At 38.6% G+C, this 17,094-nt stretch overlaps 1 long non-coding RNA gene across 1 annotated transcript; it reads left to right on the forward strand.

Annotated features, from left to right (window-relative positions):
- The first annotated feature begins 13,996 nt into the window (after positions 1–13,996).
- Positions 13,997–16,807, forward strand: LOC140227139 (uncharacterized). Its single transcript, XR_011901016.1, has 3 exons — positions 13,997–14,218; positions 15,112–15,370; positions 15,861–16,807. It is a non-coding gene; the product is annotated as an uncharacterized lncRNA (long non-coding RNA).
- The last annotated feature ends 287 nt before the right edge of the window (positions 16,808–17,094 follow it).

The following is a 17,094-nucleotide window of genomic DNA, read 5'->3' on the forward strand; positions in this document are numbered from 1 at the left end:
GAGGTGTCTGAATATATGGCAAGATGACCGAGGACATGCAGTCTTTTGTTGCTGTGGTTGTGGCTGTATAGTATATCATCTGACAGCCCGTATTGTTGCTGCTGTAGTTATGGCTGTTTTATCATCTGACAAGCCCCATTGGATTTGCTGGTGATCTTGCCATTCAAGGCAGGCAATTCATGACAGATCATCTTTAACCCATTGACGACGGTTTGATTTTGCTACAACACACCTTTCCCATAGATATCTGCCCGAGTATACTCGGGACTCATCCTCAACGGGTTAATGAGACTTTTTTTGTAAAGATAGAGAAGGAGGCACAATTATTATTAGGCAAAATTATGAAATATGACGAGTTTGAATGCAAAATGAGTTAACTCCATTCTTGTTGATTTGAGATATTTGTAAAAAAATGTGCTAAAAAACAGACAAAACAATGAGAAAATATGATATATTCCTAATCATATAAAACTTCAAGAATATTCCTTGTTATGTAACAAGTGAGGTATCACCGGAAAGAGTTTACTTTGCTCTATCTCTGATGGTGGAATTACTTTAGAATGTTTAAAAATGATACTTAATCTGTTTTGCAACCAAACTTATCATATGTGTACGTGTATTATATCTGAAATTGAGAGGGGAAAATGAGGGAGAGAGAAAGAGAGCATATTATACTTCATTTTCATTTTCATGCATTTTTAAAGTGCACATCAAGGGGGACCAGGAAAATGTGGTTGTAGCTGTTTCGGATCGGCACCCCATGGGAATATAGAGCTGCCAACAAGAGTTATATGAAGGCACAGACTGGGCACTTGAGACTGTTAGCACCGCATCAAATTGCACAATAAATGGTGGTCTTTTGATTCTCTTGGCTCCACTTGCAAATCAAGCTGCGTGAAGCCCTTGTAATCTCAGCACGGCTGCACAGGCCGGCTTCCTGTAACTCTAGTCTACGGAGGCAAGTTGCTGATCTATAGTTCTGCAGCGAGCAGGCCATGCATTATTCAATAAATTCTGCCATCTTGGGCGATATTATTTAGGGTTTTGACCAATGCTCTTAGACAGAAATCTTTCCCCAGACCCTTTTTAAGGTTGTCGTGAGGAATGGTACCCGGTACCGAGCCTGAAATCCAATAGTCGGAGAGATTGAACGACAATTAGTCTGTCCATTCCCACTTACTCCTGCAACCCCCTCCCCCTTCTAGTAGTTCTAAACCTGTTGATTGTGACTGCTCTTGTTCACTCCCCCGCACCTCCCTTGCTAGCTGCTGCATTTTTGGCGTGTTCACACGAGTACCTCGTCATTGATAATCACTGTTCGGTGCAGGAGATATTGTTCCTTCGACCAAGGCTGCTCATTTGCGTAAGGCTCTCTTTCATCTGCTGGGATTACCAAGTAGTAAAATTTGGATGTTTAGTGCACTGCATGTAATGACCATTCATGCATACTCATGTTATTTGAGTTATTTAATGGGATTATTTATTGAAAAAATAGCCTGTGTGAGTCACATCCACCAAGAAGATCAAAGTTGGCCAATAGGTCATACATTTCTTTTGAAATGACACATGCAGTTGTAATCTTGTGTGCATGTAATATAAGTATTTGTGTTTAGAATGATTTCAAGTGATACGTTAGCTGGGCTTTCTTGAGTGCCCATATGGGATCCAGCTTTACCATGAAATCATTGATAATTTCGTTCATAATCCAGCCTGCCCACATCAAGAAAGCTTGTGTTTGAGTGTAATTAAGCTCAAAGAAAGAAAGTTTAAAGTCAGTAGACTATAAAAACATTCCCATGGACCTATTAATTTGGGTTTTGCTCCCCCATATATTCCCATCTTGTGATTATTTGTTTGCATGAATGTAAACAGTGTTTTTGATATATAGCGCCAAGAAAGCTCAGTGTGAACAGTACTGTCTCCCCCATGTCTTATTCATGGGCTGGATCATAGGAGACTCAGAGCTGCCTGTGAAGGGGAGAAGCATGATCTGTTTCCATGCCACCCCTCACCCAAGAAGTAGAGCATCCAAGGGGGGGGGGGGGGGGGAGGGGGGTCGATCAGAAGTGAAGGTAATTTAAAGTAGTGTGAAGCTATGACTTATTTAATGAGTATGTCATTGTTGGTAACCATCTTTGTCAAAATGGAAATGCTTCGGTTATTTTAGATTATTGTGGAAGATCATAGACATGTAGTTATTCATATCTTATGTATTCTGGCCAAAAGTCAGTTACTTCAACTGCTTTATACATTTTGTAGACAGTCTTGCACTTATGCTCAAACAAATTTGTATTGTAACTGCTATTAGATAGATATTGAATTTGTATATGATGGTCCTGTTTAATAGAGGTGATTTAAAGGTGCATAGTCCCGGTAGTGTAGAGGGCGCTGTTGATGATACTGCCAATCACCGTTAGCATTGATACGAAGATTGCCGAAGTTGAGCTGTCATCAAGAGTAAAGTGCATAGGTGTTGCTAAATAACGTTGCCTTCGTTGTCTTCTCTGCGCATCACGCAGTCTGTAGTAATGCCAGGGGGCGTGCATATGTGCTTCTTATTGTGACATCACAAAAGAAGTTTGCTAAAGCTGTCATCCCCCTCAGCCGAATCATGAGCCGAACTGTGATCGGACCACTGATTAAAGTGGATCGGACTTCTTCGGACTCGGGGAAGTGGGCCACATCGCAAGCGCCAAAGAGGAGTCGATAGCATAGGTCTCTGTAGGAAACTTCCGCCGTGTGCCCGCGTATGCATTTGACTAAAACACCAGGACCATGCACCTTTAAGTCAATTTTGGCTCAGTGTAGATTTATGTTATAAGCTTAAGTGGATTTATGGCTTAAAGTCCATGTGGATGGTGATATTGTAGGTCATGCTGTATGACATACACGGTAGTGCTAATGCCATAATAGTGAGCTGTTTGTAAATAGAGCATGCAGGTAGATTTCTCATGTAATGGAATTTTGAACTGTTACTTGTATCATGGCTTGAATTTCTGGCTGGAGTTTAGAGGGTATAACAGAGATTAATGGCACAATATTACTTTACTCCTCATATGTATTGCCAGTCAAAACAAACAAGCAAACAAACAAAAAATAACCTTACTGATAGTGCATCAGGACTGTGGTATGTTGCCTATGTCTTGTGAACAAGATATTGCAAAAAAAAAAGAAACAGTTTCTGCTCAAGCAAGAATTACATGCAATAAATTATTGATGTAGCATCAAAAGGACTAAGTGCTTCAGTTGTTTTCAAGCCACAATCTCTCAAGGAGTTGATCAATACTTCAATCTCTGTTTGAAATTAAACAGCTGCATTAATATCATAATCTTGACATAAGTTTATAATCTCTGGAAGTGTGTCAAGATACCGATAAATTCCCTCATTACTCCAGAAACTCATACAAGTTTATCATCAAAGGTTTTTCATATATTCGTAATAGTTTGGGTTTTTGTATGTTTTTAAGTTTAGAAGCCTGCCTGGCCGTATGTTCTTGCTGTTCCATACTACCTGTGCAAACTGGGCTGTAATCTCCTCATCTGCTGAGTTATCTTGTGATCCGTCTGGCAGCGATATATGATGAGTCGATTAGTCGTCTGGTGATAATGTAGCTCCCTCCATAATTTTGTGGGAGGATTATCGACTGCCATTTAGTGAGCTGGCATACCCTTCATCGATGGGATTGGAGTGGGATGGGGGAATGTAAGGGTAGGGGTTGGGGTGGTGGGTATTAATGGTGGTGGGGGGGGGGGTGAGAATTGTGCTCTGATGTTAAAAAGTTGATATTTGCACAAGATGCTGCAAGATCTCAAATCTCAAGATGACCGGCCAAGTCTGCACAATGGGTGTATCTCCTTGAGTAGATTGTCATGTGATCTGTTACATCAGGACTGGGCTGGTTAACGGCGTCATGCTGTAGAGTGCGTCATCATTACCTCACTGTTTGCAGAGTTGGCTTGTGGTTCGTACTGAACTCTATAATATCAACTCCGCTCCAAACCCAAGATCTTCCTTGATGCAAAATAATGCATCTCTTAATGATGTGGGCAGCATCGCAAATCAGCAAAAAATAGCAGTTTATACATTCAATTCATTTGAGGGTAAACTTGGTTAAACATTTGTATTGAATTGATGGATGCAAAGAGGGGATGAAATTAGGAAAGTAAGTGACAGGATGAATGAAGGAAAGCATTGTCAAAGAGGCAAAGAGCTGCAACATATAGAGAGAGATTAAGAGAAAAAGATAGTTAGATGGAGAATATAATAGAGAAGCAGACACCATGATGGAAGCCAAGTTGTAGATTGAGATACAATCTTCATCAACCTGAAGTGCGCTATCTGCAAAACAGACGTAGAGATGTTAACTTGGTAAGGGTCTGTTTCATTAATGGGAGAGGGGTGATACCACAGCCTGCTCATAAAGTCATGTAAAAAAGCATTTCCATCTTACGGGTCTAGTTATTCAGCCATATTGGCTACACCACAAGTTAGATGCGAATTGACTAGCATTTGCAGGAAAGATATTTGAGCTGTACTTACATTAAGGAGAAGATATTTCCAAGTCACCTTTTGTAGGCATCAGTTGTGATGAATTTACTCCATTTTTAAATGGTTTATACATGGTTTATTTTGGGGTGTTTTTAATTTCACAACTTTTTCAAGTCAACCAATATTTTACTTGGTAACGAATATGCAAAAATGTTGACTCTTGTAATGCAAAATGTGTTGTATTCCACATCCACGGTAGGAAGTAGGCCTATTGTTTGTTTGTTTTTTCTCGTGCAAAGTGCTTATACTCATTCCGTCAAGATTATTCACGATCACAAATTGAGTGGCTCACAAAATTGTTTTGCCAGACGTAATTCTGAGCGCATTCTGGCATGATATATGGTGCGTTGGGTGCCTTACAATAATTCTGATAAAATGCTTTGATGTTGAAGAAAGAAATGGGATGATTTTGTCATTTTTTCTCATATGCCCCATCTATAATAGTCTTATACATTTATGCTGAATACTTTGATTTATCTATTCATTTGAAATTTCACCAGGTCTTATGAGCCAAATCCCATGATATGTTTAGTATAGAAATTTATTTTCTGAAAACCTATCTGAACAAGCTTTAGTTGGTTTCCTATTTAGATTATTCTCGCAGCAGCTCTCTTGTACAGCTTAAAACCAAGGGCAAAGTCATTAATGCCTAGAGAAAAGTATTTTTGCTTTAAAGGGTGTGTACAGTTCTGGTCGAGGTGAGGATTTAGCTTTTAACATTTTGCGAGATATTCAGAAACCACTCTATGAGATGTCAAAGAGCATGCAATTTTAAGGGTTATCAAAAGTTTATTTGATGAAAATCGGTTGTGAAATGGCCGAGATATCGAAAAACAAGGTGAAACAAAAAGATCCTAATAAAGGTGGGGCATGTCGCCTTTTATTATTATCACTTTTGGGGATATCTCAGCCATTTGAAAACCAATTTTCATCAAATAAACGTTGAATCCCTCTTAAAATCACATGCTCTTTCATATTTCATAAGAGGTTTCTCATTATCTCACTTAGGAATGTTCAAACCATGAATACCCACCTCAACCACTACTGTACAGTCCCTTTAAATCACCTGTACTTCAATCTGTACGTCGATGACCTTCATGTAATGTGCCAATTAAGTATGTATTTAGTGGTATATGATTACATTGAAGCCAAGTATTTCATGTGTGTTGGTGTGGGCATGGGTTGCAGGTTGACTATGTGCATTCAAACTTGTTGTGTTGGTAGCATGCTCCCGTTTATAACATTCAACACTCATCATGTAAAAGGACCATGCACAGATCATAGCAAGTTATGAGCTCACTGCTTGTTAAAGGTCAGGACAATATTACAAATTCATTAATTCCTTCTTTCAGCTGCACAAAATATAGACGATGGTACTGGAATTGTTTCAGCCTTGGCATATCCCTATAATGACTGGAGTATTGTATAATCATATCAAATAGTAAAATATATGTGTCTGCATAAGTATATGCACACACACACACACACACACACATACATACACTATAAGTAATTATGTAGATAGGTCTGTAATTGTTGTCACCAAAACAAAATTGTTAATCATCTTACAAAGTCCATCACCCACGTGAAGACTCCCAGGAATGTTTTGGTGTGTATGATATTTTATTTATGTTCATCCCAAAGGGTGCCAGAGGCATTATGCTTTCAGGGTGTTTGTTAGTCCCATTCTTCATTATCGCAGGTCAATGACATTTTGTGGCACGTAGCCCACGTCTGCTACATGAGGGGTAGATGCACTGAATACTGTAAAACACGATCGATACTTTTGTGGCATGAAATTTTTGTGAATTGGAGCTGATGGCCTTTTTCGCGGCATGAAATTTTCGCGAATTGCCTCCAACATTCAATGTGTAGAGAAGAACTTCTGCGTGCATTTAAATTTCGCAAATCTTGGCTTTCGCGAAATTTGTGAAATTAAAATGCACACGAACATTCCTCGTTTTACAGTAGTCTTTGGGCGATAGCCATCAAGGTCAAAGGTCAAAGTCACTGAACTTTGGCTGAAATTGGCAAGTTTCAGTGGTGACCATGTAGAAATGTCCAGTAGATGTATAATTTGGTGAGAAGGTGAGAAATAAGTAATGGATATTTACATGATATTGATAGAGTTAAAAGGTCAAAGGTCACTGTACTTTTACATGAAATGATAGGGTGAAAGGTCAAAGGTCGCTGCACTTTTACAAGAAACCCAAGTCATTTCCAGCATTACTTCAACTAGTAGTAACAGTTGAAGTAATGTACTAGTAGTAACATGTCATGTTACAGAAGATTGGGTTTTAATTATTTGTCTGATTTGACGGTGGTAAAAGCTCAAAGGTCAAATTTGAAGGCCAGCAAAATTTAGTCAGAATGCCATTGTCTGGCCTCAAATTCCATTTGGTTAGTCCAATGATTGCATTATGTGGTAAAATGGCTTTCAATAAACTGGGAAAGAAAGGGTTAAAGGTCAATCCTTGGTTAGTGGGAAAGATCGATGAACTTCTTAAACATGTAAATGAAGGGTCATGTACTTGAGGGGCACATACAGTGAGTGCAAGAGAAGCTAAGGCATCCCAGTCCACTGAGTGGCTGTCAAGTTACTCTTGGTAAACATTAGATACAAAGAATCCCTCAGGGTGTTACAGTAGGTGGGTTTACAAATACATTTATATCTATGGAAATTTGTTTTGTTTTGTTGTTTTGTTGGTTTTTTTTTTGCTCTAAGGACTTCAGTAATTAAACAGCCAAGTCATCTTCATTCAATGAAACCATATCCATTTTATCTTTATCCCGTCCAAAATATACACTGAAATTCAGAGGTGCTGATTGAATGATTGCAAAATAATATTACACTCCCTCAAGATGTAATAAGTTGAAGGAACATAAAGGTTTATTTTCCCAAAAAGTGCTAGATATTGGATGGTTATCTGGCTGTTATCTATTTGCTTAATCATCAGAAACTGTTTCTGGGGAGGTCTCATCTGTTTGAATATTTTGTCACATGCTGTCCCATTTGTGAACGTTTGACTTTGAAGGCTGACAATGTAATGCTAGCCATAACGCAATTTGCTTGGGTTAGAGAATAGATCTGGGTTAAGACACACCGTAAGGGTAAACACTCAAGAAATTCGCTGGGTCAACCTCTGACCCCTGTGGCACGACTAGGCCCAACTGCAACCAGCTGGAACGTGTGCAAGTGATTTCACAAAAACCTAGAACATCAATATACACGGCTTGCGCTGCATGCCCACAGGACACCAATATAGTGCATGCTGCGTGCCTGCGTGAAACATGCATCACGCGTACGTGCAAAAAACAAAATATGAATATCACTCCAGGGACGCCTGCAGGCACAGGGTTGAGACAAACATTACAGAGTGTGAATTGTGCATCTTAAAATGATTTACTGATATTTAAATGCTCGTAAGTGCTCATAAATGATTTGCCTTCCTCCCCTTGCTCCATTTATCATTTGAACTCGCTGCATTTCGCTGCATTCATGTGATAAGGTGTTATGCATGGAAAACATTCTCCATCAACACTCATTGCGCCGTAAGCATTGTCATCCAGGATAAATACGCCTGTTTACATGAACCAAAACGTAAAAGTGATGGTTCGGAAATATTTTTGGATAGGTACTTAAAATGCAGTCATAATATATCAATCATTTTACCGAATACTGGATTTTTTTTTTTTTTTTTTTGCAGCCTTCAAAGCATTCTAATATAAAACTTGGCTTTGATGAATATGGAATGTCTTGAAAATGCAAAGCAAACATTTTGACAGTAAGACTGTGCCAGCTTGGTAATGTAAATGCGAAGCCTGTCTATTTTTTAAAATATCATTTTTGATCAGCAAATTATTTATTTTACTAATGTGCCCACGCTCCCAAGCCATATTACATCCCATATCCTTCAGTCTCTCGTTAGGTCTTCTAGCCAAAGCATGCTTGGTAACATTAGGAGCCATTTTTATCTCATGATCATATTTTCTAACCTTTGATGGCATCCGCATTTCGCTGTCAAGTCATTTACTGGCACTGTGTAACAATATGTATGCTTTAAAAAGAAGAAAGAAAGAAAAAAAAAGAAAAAGCATTACGTCACTTTACTGTTATGTGGTTATCTATAAACCATCTCAAGTACATGGAATTTGGTTTGCGGAGGTGTATGCGTGTGTATGTGTGTGTGTGTGAGAGAGAGAGAACTTTGTGGGCGAGAGTGATAAGGCATTACAGGATGCGGCATGCAGGCTTTATAAAGACACTTGAAAGATTACATCTCGCTGTCTTTGCAGCTTGAATGATACCCTGACGGAGCAGTTTATGGCAGCCTGATTCCTCTGATATTTCCCCGCCATATTTTTTGTTTATTTTAGTCTTTGTCTCTTGGTGGGATCACTCTTCATTCCTTGTAATGATCACGCGGAATCTCAGTCGATCTGGGTGTATTAGCTGTGTGTGGGGAGAGACAGGGAGAGTTGGTAGGATGAAAGTGATCAGATGCTTCCTCCTAGGTTTTTGTCCTCTATTCAGATTTTACTTAGCACAACTTGATTCTTACAAAAACTCCATTGAGATGCCGTTTGTCCTAGTGTTTGACCATTGTATGCATACAGACACTCACATCCACCCACCATTACACGCATACACACATATAAATTATATATAATAATAAATTTTATATTGATAAAATAATAATAATAAAATTATATATAAAATAATTTGTATAGTAAAGACAGCACTGTTTTAAAAGGCTCAAGCATTATATAAAATGGAACTGCGAATGAAATCAGTTGTAGGAGCAGCATTTTTGTACCTTATGAAATATCAAAAGCCATTAAAAAAAGGTGTTTTTTCCTTCTTTCAGGTATCCTTTAGCTCTGGTATGTGTGGCATTGATGTTGACACTAACAATATGTGTGAGAATCCAGTTTCTGTTCATATTACAAGTATTTCTTGCCTTGACACCTATAGGCTTTCATTCAAGCAGTTTTCATATTATTCATGGTTTAGGTTCTTATTACTGGCAGTCTCAAAATTTGACAAAATCTCACAGCAGGTTTGCCCAGCAGTCAGTGCTGCCCTGCATCAAAGTCGTCCACTTATTGTGTCTTTAGACTGACAAAAAGATTGAAGACTGTCAGTTGCTCTATTGTATGTGACAGGCTACTCACAGTGCCCTGGCTGTCTTTCGTCTCCTTCATTACATTCTGACTGTTACATCCTGGGTTTTGTGAGGTTTAAATCTCGAGCACACACAGGGCATATAGTCCTTTTAAAAGCTGTGTCATATTCTACCGCAGAAAAATGCATTTCTGATATATGCATTCTTGTATAGTTTATAAAAGAAAAAAAGGTGGCAAAATTTGAGCGATGTTTGAAGCCAATGCATCTCAAGGCCAACAACCTCGAGATCAATAATCTTAAGCATGTGATCTCTTCTGAAACCGGTTTGGGATTGGTGAGTAAAGTTTGCCACATATTGATCTGCTTCTCAGTTTTACATTCCTTCTGATGTATGCATTGGTGTATTCCATCTGTCTTCTATCTGAGCATACAACATCCTTCACAAAATGATGAAATTGGACGGAGCGATTGGTTGTACGTCAAACCAGACATGGCTCGTATATGTTGCGCACAAATGTCACGCTTATGTCAGCGTAAATGAGCTTACTCAATAGGGACAGATCTAGTTCATGTGGCTTCTTCCGTTGAGCAAACTATATCTTTACGAAGTAATCAGGCTGGCATATGAGCAGGGGCAGTAGGCCGTTTCCTGAAATCGGCAGTAGTACATATTGTTGCCTTCAAATGTCATGGCTAGAAATGTCATTGTATATTGAAGTAAGTAAGCAGAAAGGAGGCATATTCAGGGGCGGATCCAGGAATTCCGTAAAGGGGGGGGGGGGGGGGGGGCGCAGAAATATATTTGTGGTGGCACTTTTGGGTTTAATCAGCTGACAACCGGGTTTCATCGGCTGATGAGCAAACAAACAAAACAAAAAACACAAAAGCTTCAACACAATTTTCTGGTGCCACTACAATCAGCTAATATTAAACAAATTTACATTTCTTTTGTTCAAAAAAAAAAATAAAAAGTTGGGCACCCAAAGCGCTCCCCCCCCCCCCCCCAATCCGCCACTGATATTCCTGATTTGCAGTGTGCAGTCATGGCAGCAGCACCAGCACCAGTGGAATATGTAGAATATGAGTGATCAAGGTAGTTTCATATTTCAGCACATGTTAAATGCTCTCCTAGCTACAAATGAGACAAAATCGAAGAGTAACATGTACAAGTCTACACTTGTGTAGCAAATGTAACAGGACATCAAAGTGGAAACGTAGATCTCATATGCCTACAGAACTGTCGATTTTTGCTCTATGATGTACGCTAAGGGCTCAATATTAGCAGTGGCCCAGGGCCACTTAAATTTGATGTTAGGCCACCAAATTCATCTTTGGTGGCCCAATTTGGCAACTAAGATTAGAAATGGATTGTTTCTTTTGCTTTTTTTTTTTGGACTATTATGTTTTTGAGGCCACCAAAATTTCAGATTAAAAGATTGGACCACCAGATAAGAAAGTTAGTGTTGAGCCCTGCATGTATAAGAAATGTGTGAAATAATGTTGGATTAACAGAATTTTAGTTGGGTATTGAAGAAAATGTGAAATATTAAGCAATAAGATTTGCCAAAAGTAAGACAGTCTCAGAGCATGGTACCCATATCATGGCTGCTACATAATTTTTTTATAATCGATTATTGATAATCAACAAATCGAGAACAGCAGTACTCATGAATCTTTTGCGCATCGAGCTTCTCGGAAAATGCAATCGCTAGGGCATGATCGATCACCATGTGACGTTCTACCTACCCACAATGCTGAATGGGGAGGGGAAGGCACAAAAAGTTGTATGCATACGATCGAAATTATTTTACACCCTTGATCTCAAAATACTCTAAAAACAATTCATCATCCTGGCAAATCACGTCAGCCAAGGTAAGTTTCTTGGTAGACCTTTTCGATGTTTCTGTGTATTAGCAAATTCCAAATATTGGGAGGTGAATTTTGAGCCCTTCTGAGAACTCTGTTTTGCCTTTAACACTTACATTTTTCTTTTTTTCCAAAGAGACCTGTGATAACGGGAAGTGAACTTGTCTGCAGTTTACAGCATTCCAGCTCGGCGGATGTCTTGTCTCATTTTCTGGCTGCTTTTTGCGGGGAAATCCCCCCAAAAGGCTTTGTCACGCACCTGCAGATTCTGCAGGGAGGGTAAAGAGAAAAAATGCATTAGCAAAAGACGGGTGGCGTGAGTTTTAGTGTGACAGCAGACAATTCTTCATTCAAATACCTTCCTCCCATCTCCAGAAATTGTAACCCCAGAGGCACGCATTTTGGTAAAGCTGCTACTGAAGTTTTTCCATTTCTTCAAATGCAAGTGGGACCTTCTTTTTCTCTACAGAGGATATCATTCATTTACACCCTTTATCAGTTATGATAGGTTGCAGTAGCCTTTAGTATACTACTTTGAGGAAAGATGAACAACTATTTAGCATATTAGAGAAAATGTCAGCGGTGGGAAATGATTCTTGCAAGCAAGATAGTATGAATTATTTTTTAGTTGGCCCTTTTTTTCATTTGACTTGTGTGAAAAAAAAATCAAAATATAAAGACAAAATTGTTATGATTGTTTATGTATTAATGAAATTTTGTGATTTGAATTGAAATTCTTTATTCACATGAGCATTATGTATATTACCTTGTATTACTTCATGTGGAAATAGAATTATTTGATTTGAATTAATTTAAAGTCCATATATATATATATTTTCCCACAAAAAAGGAGGAACAATAAGAGGAATAATAATTCTAAGCTATGCACTGCTTTCTTTTTTGTCATATCTCATATATATATTTATATATACATACATACATCTTGGAATTTTCCATGTGTTGGACTTCGAATGTTATTATTGTATTAGAAGGAGTCTTGAATAGGAACTGCAGATGGCGTATTCTAGACTCCTTATATATATGTATATGTATATATATATATATATATATGTAGATATATATATATATATATATATATATATATGTATATATATATATATATATATATATATATATATATATATATATATATATATATATATATAGCATACATGTTCTTCTGAAATAGAAAGAATAAAGCCCCCAAAGAGCTAGCAGGATGTAAAAGTGTGAGTAGGTGAGAGAGACAAGAGATTCTCTTTGAGCTTCCCATGAGCATCGTCATCGTGTGTTTATGGCTTTGGCGAGTCCCCTGAAATGCACTCCAGAGCTGTGAGATGATGAGAGTTGCCGTCCTTTTGCGGTTCTGGGATTGAGCCCATCCTCAGCTAGATTTGGGTTTTTTGTTTTGCTTTATTTGTTTGTTTTGCTTTGTTTTGTTTTGTTTTGTCAGTCCTTGATGCTCTAGTCTCTTCCGGCTCCATCTCTTGTTTGTTGTTGTTGTTTTTTACAACAACATCAATGAAAGAGAAAAGCCCGGAGAGAAGATGTTGTTGAGGGACAACTTCAACAAATAAGCTGTGAGAACTCATTTGCTTTAATAGAATTATACAGGGCAAAGGAAAAAACAATGCTTCTTCTTTTTTCTTTTTTCTTTTTTGCATTTACTGTGGTATAGTCTATTTTTGGTCTGTTGTACCACACTCTGCAAACACGTAAGTGTGTCCTTAAAGGGGGAGTCTTTTAACTCGGACATTGGGGCTATATAGAAGGTATTTGAGCTCACTAACACGATTCTGGCGTTTTTATCCACCAAAAATTGCTCAGTAACAAGAAATCGCTCAAAATGTTCACTGATTTGGGAACGCCCCCCAAAATTGGCAGCTGATTGGCTTATGCGATTTGACGTATGAGGGGGTAGACCCCGCGAAGCCACCGAGTTCGTCTAATGCGTTGGCAATGTAAAATGAGTGAAACTTTATCTATTTTTAAATCAAGATTTAACCAGTTCTGACAATCTTTGCGTCCCAAAAGTGATTTGAATATGTTGTTTAGACATTTTAGTAGAGGCCCAGTGACGCCACTGACTTTTTTTTTGAACACTTTACCCATGATAATTGCCTTTTTGGATCCGGTTTACGTTTGGAAAAAACTAGATATTTTCTGCGAGAGAAAAAGACAAGTAGACGTACAGACAGCCGCTTTACTGCTGACCGTACATTGTGACTCTGTGTGTGTGCATGGATGATAACAACAAATTTCAACTGGAGACTGGATGGCACTCTAATTTTTACGATAACAGCATACCTTGCTAGCTCCGCGGAGATCCATTAGCTTTATACACGGTAAACAAGCTGGTAGCAGTACGTGGTCAACAAGACAGTGTTCTCAATATGGATTCAGACCTGGATTCGCCTTTCTGGCTGCTACCCCCACCGAGATGTAGATGAAGGCGAAGGTAAAGCAGCCCCTCGTCAGCTCCAGCTCCAGCCCCACGCAACCCTAAATCTAATCTGTATTGAGTTCATCCCGCCCGTAGCCGTACCGTTCTGGAGTATATGAACCCGACTCTTCACCTCCCGCCCCCGGGGCAGTGGCCCGTGAGGATGCTGCTCGAGGAACAGGGTGATGGCAACGAGCCCGCGACGAGGTTGGGACTTGGAAGATAATAATTGGTAACTATCATTAGTATCAAGTACGCTGAGAGTCTAGATAGTTCACTCTAACGTTAGGCCTAACGTTAATTTTTACAGAATGCAGGTCGATTGGGGTTGGAAAAATCAAAACAGAATTTTGTTTACAATACAACATGAACGTGAAACTGGAGTGGAAGAGGGACATCGGTAAACGACGGTATGAATTGTAAGGCTATGCACTGAGCTGGCGAGGCAGATGTCGTACTTGAGCTCTCATATCTCTCGATCTCATTCATAATGTCACAAGGACAAACTGATTTTTCAGATCCCGATTTTTTTCCCGCATTTAACAGTATTTTACTTGAGTCCTGGTATAAACTTTGATGTAATTCATAGTACTGTACCTGTATACGCATGTACCCGGTATATAAGGAGGTCATTTCTCTGGCCCCAAGGACCTTCCTATCATGAGGTAATCGACTGGTAAATTCCAACCAAGTTTGTTTCCACTTGGCCCTCCTGATCCTACTACAGTTTCACATGTAAATTGCCGAGCACGAGACAAGTTATGAAAGGATAAGTGAAAAACTGCTGTTTGCAATAAGGTACAAGTGTTTGCCGGCCATACCATAACTGCAATTTCAATTACCGTATGTGGTTGGGCTAAGCAGTGGTTTGAAGAGTCTGGTATCAGTGGTAACCTCTCTGGCAGTAGGGGTTCCTACAGGCCTAGTCATGAACGATATTTTGTTCACACTTGCCTAGAACTCAAACAATGATTTCACTAATGACTAATAGGCCTATAGTCTAAATCTCATTGTGTGACAGTGCAGTACTACTTCAAAACACCAACTAATAAACACAAAGAAGGAAATAGGAATGTGTTGTTCGTTATGTTTCTTCTTTTTTTTTCATTTTTTCTTTGTTTTCAGGTGCCTCTGTCGCAGCTGTGTTCCCACATGACCACTGCCAGGGAATCCGTTTGCTGCAAAGAGACAGAGCACATAATGGACAAGATTGAGAATTACGGTACAACGAAAGACATTTCGATGCTCCACTGCGCTGTATTATAGCACATCCAGGTTTCTCAACTGTGGGCCTTGATGAATGGGTGAAAGAAACTGGAAGCTACCAGGACACCCAACAGTAGGCCTATGGAGAAGGTGCTTGAACAAATGCTGCAGATAACAAGTGAGTTTGTTAGGCACATTTAATTCCCTATTTTATTTTCCAAATGTTGCAATAAAGATTAGGCTTTTTTCATATCCCTGATAATTTCCTAATGAATTTTATGGTGTCATCATACGATTCTACATATGAAAGATCCATTCACATTGTGTAATTTTATTCCTGTTCTCACGATTTCTAGAGTAACACTTATGTAATATATTATCAAATTTTAGTCCCTTTGCATTCCATTGCATTCCATTTCATTTCATTTTTGTTTCAATTTCAGGCAGTCAATACATGTTTTTATACATGTATTTTATCCTGCCATTATACAGTCGTCCCCAAAATAATGACTACAAAGTACCATACCCCATGGGTCCCATTTACATTGTCTAATTTAAATCCTATTCTCAAGATAAATTCCTAGATGAACACATGATGTCATATAATAGGATTATCAAATTTTACTCCTTTTGCATTCCATTTTGTTTCACTTTTGTTTCAATATCAGGCGATCAAGACATGTTGCATACCGGTAACTGGTGAGATGATGCTGGACATTTCTGGGCCAAAATGTGAGAGTCCTACTGCCATCTTCTGCTGTTAGAAAAATCTGATAAACTCATCCATCAAAAATAGTGACAGGCTTTCATTTTGCATAGGTTGTAATAAGACTGTATATGCAGCACTGATATTGGGTGTAGAATGTGACAACTTGTCACATTGCGATCTGCTTAACGGGAATGTGGTCACAGTGTAGAAATGCATCAGATAAGTTTGTACATTGCGAAATGTCACATGTATACTTTGTCAGGCACCTTGTCCATTACCGGTATGTTGGGTATACTGATGATATGCAGCGTCCAACACCAACTCATCAAGGCACACAGCTGAGAAACATGCTGTTGGACTTCAGCCTCTCTGTACAAATGATCTACAGTACATTGTATTTTATTGTAATTTATTGATGCATGTTCAGTGGAACCTCAATATTATAAGCAGTGATATGACAAACTGTAGTTATAACAAGATCTTGATATACAGGAGTGATATCTCTGGTCCCATAATGTACTAGTACCTCATTATAACAAGATTCGACTGTATGTCAAATGCACTCTTGTCTCAATTCTTACTCTTACTATGCTCCCCTCTCTCTTTTGTAATGTAGATCTACTGCATGTTTTAGCAATTGGAAAATGACACTTTCACAACCATACAACTGAAGGTAATTTTGATTGTGTAGAATTGACATGTTGAACAGCTATGTTGTCAATCATGGTCACAAAAAACAAATAACGTTCTAATACAATTAAGATGCTGTAGCCTTTCCGGCAATAGCTTCACTGCCTCTATTTAGAGAACAGGACCAAGTCTAGTTACGAACTCATTGAACTGGAATGTAGCTGGCTCATATAGTAGTATTCTGTCATGAACCAGTATTCATTTGTCAAACATTCCTTCCAGCTGATTACACCAATTATATTTTGTAAGCAAATGGAAAAAAAAAAAAGTGTGTTGTGTTTTCTATATGTAGTTGTAGCGGTTGTAGTAATACAGTACATGCAGTATAAATTCATCCTTATTAACAAAAAAAGATTAGCTTCATACAGACACATGAAAATGCACAAACATACACATATACACACACCCTCAGTACACTCATGCATATCAGATACAAACACGCACAAACACACACCAACATCAGACACACATAGGATGAATATATCATTGATATATTTGCCCTA

Source organism: Diadema setosum, chromosome 4 (assembly GCF_964275005.1).
Source record: "Diadema setosum chromosome 4, eeDiaSeto1, whole genome shotgun sequence".
Taxonomy (NCBI): Eukaryota; Metazoa; Echinodermata; class Echinoidea; order Diadematoida; family Diadematidae; genus Diadema; species Diadema setosum.